Raw genomic sequence first — 3,591 nt, forward strand, 5'->3', positions numbered from 1 at the left:
TTCCACTGAGAGTTTGTATATAACTTCCTCTAGCGCAAGGTGCTGTGTGACCCCGTCACACAAACTATCAGTTACCTATAGAAATGCGATGTCATTTAACCAATGGTTGGTTTTGAATGACCTTGGTACCTTGTACCAAATATCCCGGAGTATGACATGTCATACTCCTGAAGTGTGAAGTGTCACACTTCATGTAACCAGGGTACACTTAGTGCTACGTACCCCGTTACATCCTCCCCCACTTAGGTTCGGTTTACCGACCAATCAAAATGAAGAGATGTTCGTCACAAACTCTCATTCTCAAAGTCGAAAACCATCGACTCGGCCGCGCGAGCGCGGCGGAGGCTCACTTTACAGTTAGAGCCTCGAGCAGCAACCTGTGCGCTCTTCGTCAAGGTCTCCACTTCGACCGTTAACATGCCTCGTGGCACTGCTAAGAGCGGTGCTAAGACACGCTCCAAGGCTGCAGCCGGTAAGGCGCAGGCCAAGAGCACTAAGCCTCACGGCAAAGGCTCTGCACTCAAGGAGGCTACTCAGGTGGCCTCCGAGGCGATCGGATCCTCGGGTGACGCGGCTGCGGACAAGCGCGCAAGCAGGCGCCGCAGTCCGTCGCCCTCGTCTTCAGACAATCGTCCGAACCCTCGGTTCGTAGAACATGAGTTCAACTCGGGCAGTGAGGACGATGCCGAGTTCGAGAGCACTCATGATGCTCCTGCGGGCTCTGTGGGAGGACACAGCCCAGTGCCCAGTGAGCACAAAGAAGACAGCGTGCAGTCGTCCGCTAGTGATCACGGTGATCACAGTCCCAGGACCTCTGTGCGCTCTGAGAGTCCGGCCGTTAAGGCTAAGGGCACTCCCAAAGCCGGTGGCGATGAGGAAGGGAGTCCTCGCAAACGACTCTCGCTTGCCGAGGGTCTTGCGCGCGCTAAGGCCTCTAAAGCCGAAGGCGCCAAGCCCTCAAAGAAGCGTACCGCCTCTAAGTCTCCACTCCGCGAGGAGAAGGAGACTCGACGCTCCTATCAGAGTCTCTTCGGCTCCTCGAATGAAGAGGAGGAGAAGGAGGAAGAAGAGGAAGAGGAGGGTGCCATTGCTGAGCCCCGGGAGGTCTCGAATGACCTCGACCAGCAGCAGGAGGATTTCCAAGCTGCCCAGCGTGTGCGTGGGGGTTCGGTGGCGGCACCCGTCAGCCAGGGAGCTGCCATCAACTCAAGAGGGTATTGGCCTCCCGAGGAGAGCTCTGGGGCTGACCTCTTCTTAGAGCTTCTTGTCGCTCCTCGTGGCCTTGTGGGCGGCCACACTTCTAGGGGCATCTATGAACGAGCCCTTGTTCAGAAAGAACAGTTGTTCGTCGACAACGTGGAGGCTGCTCGGTGTGTGCTTCTCGCGCCACACCGCATTCCCCTTAAGGACTTCACGACTTGTCGTAAGAAGCCCGAGACCCGGGGTGGTCTCTATCCTGTTTGGGGATACCCCTGGGTTATGTTCGAGAACTGTCCCACATGGAGTTCTTGTGAGGACATGTTCTGGGCGTGGGTGGAGACTCTCAAGTACTCGCCCACGGAGTTATGGGAACTCCATGAAGATCAGCAGCTGTCCCACATCCTGGACCAGCGTGATCTTCGTGTGAGGTTTGCCCACTTGATCAGCAAGCGTATGCTGCCAAGGGACATCCTGAAGCGCGCGGCTTCTAGCGCTCACGATGAGCGCGGGTACGGTATGTATTCATCATCCGTACCCCGTTCGGGCAAGAAGCCCCGGACTACTTATGAAGCTGCCGCCGCTTCTGTTCCCAGATTGCGACAGCCTTCGGGCAGTCAATCAGGAGCCGTTCAATCGGCTCCCACGAGTTCTCGGAGTGGGCATAACCCCTCCACTTCACGAGGAGCTGTCGCTTCCCGCGACACCGTTGCTCCTGGAGGATCCGCTCCACGTGGAAGTGGACTTCTCCATTCCGGTCAAGCAGGGGCGGAGGTGCCCTCGTACGAGTACGAGTACTCGGCGCCTCCCGAGAGCCACTCTCGTTCGAGTGCTCCGACTGCGGGTCCGACACGGGACCCTGAGGTTGACCGCCTCCGTCAACGTCTCCTCGTGCTTGAGATTGCACTTGGCCTTGGGACTGGCGGTAATGACTAGCCCTGAAAATGGATGGCGCTAAAGCGGGCTACTTATACTTTGCCGTTAGCGCGATAGCATTTATAATGTACGCGTTAATGAGTAGGAGGGCGTGAAGGTCGTGAAGAAGCTCGTGGCGTGAGCCTGAGTGAAACGGCCTTTAGTGCAGATCTTGGTGGTAGTAGCAAATATTCAAATGCGAACTTTGAAGACTGAAGTGGAGAAAGGTTCCGTGTGATCAGTAATTGGACACGGGTGAGTCGATCCTAAGAGATAGGATAATTCCGTTTGAAAGCTGGGCTGTTTGAGGCGTGGGGTTCGTCCTTGCGTTTTGTATGCAGCCTCGTGTATCGAAAGGGAATCAGGTTAATATTCCTGAACCGAGACGTGGATAATATGTGGTAACACAACCGACCCAGGAGACGCTAGCGTGTGCCCAGGGAAGAGTTCTCTTTTCTTTTTAACAAGCATATCCTACCTTGGAAACGGATTATCCGGCGATAAGGAGGATGCCTTGGCAAAGCACTTTACTTTTTGAAGTGTCCTGCGCGCCCACGACAGCCCTTGAAAATCCTGGCTAGAGATTTATTCGCACCCTCGTTCGTACTCATAACCGCATCAGGTCTCCAAGGTTAGCAGCCTCTAGTGATAGAAGAATGTAGATAAGGGAAGTCGGCAAATAGATCCGTAACTTCGGGAGAGGATTGGCTCTGAGGGTTGGGCCTAGGGGTCTTTTTGGAGAAGCTTGTGGCGGCCTACGTTGGGCTGCGTCTGGACCTTTCGGGGACCGGATGCGGCCTGGCGGTCGGGCTGCTCTTGTTGTGCCGGAGAGAAAGGTAGTTGGCTTTCGGGCTGGCTGCTGTTTCCTTAGTGCGTTGAACAACCGGCTCAGAACTGGAGCGGACAAGGGGAATCCGACTGTTTAATTAAAACAAAGCATTGTGATGGCCGGAGACGGTGTTGACACAATGTGATTTCTGCCCAGTGCTCTGAATGTCAAAGTGAAGAGATTCAACCAAGCGCGGGTAAACGGCGGGAGTAACTATGACTCTCTTAAGGTAGCCAAATGCCTCGTCATCTAACTAGTGACGCGCATGAATGGATTAATGAGATTCCCACTGTCCCTATCTACTGTCTAGCGAACCCACAGCCAAGGGAACGGGCTTGGAATAATCAGCGGGGAAAGAAGACCCTGTTGAGCTTGACTCTAGTCTGACGTTGTGAAATGACTTGGGAGGTGTAGAATAAGTGGGAGGCTCTGCCGTCTGTGAAATACCACTACTCTCAATGTTGTTTTACTTATACCCATGATGTAGCATCTGTGTGGCCTCGCGGTCGCTCAGTTCTAGTTGTAAACCTTGGGGCTTTTGCCTGGTGAGCTACGTGGAAGACATCGTCAGTGTGAGTTTGGCTGAGGCGGCACATCTGTTAAATGATAACACAGGTGTGTAAGGTGAGCTCAATGAGAACAGAAATCTC

The 3,591-nt window shown here is 54.2% G+C and overlaps 1 non-coding gene across 1 annotated transcript; it reads left to right on the forward strand.

Moving 5' to 3' along the window:
• Positions 1-2,128: 2,128 nt before the first annotated feature.
• PITG_33068 lies at positions 2,129-3,591 on the forward strand (the record flags this gene model as incomplete). Its single annotated transcript, XR_009934462.1, has 1 exon — positions 2,129-3,591. It is a non-coding gene; the product is annotated as a 28S ribosomal RNA (ribosomal RNA).

This window comes from Phytophthora infestans, genomic scaffold, assembly GCF_000142945.1.
Source record: "Phytophthora infestans T30-4 supercont1.52 genomic scaffold, whole genome shotgun sequence".
Classification (NCBI taxonomy): Eukaryota; Oomycota; class Peronosporomycetes; order Peronosporales; family Peronosporaceae; genus Phytophthora; species Phytophthora infestans.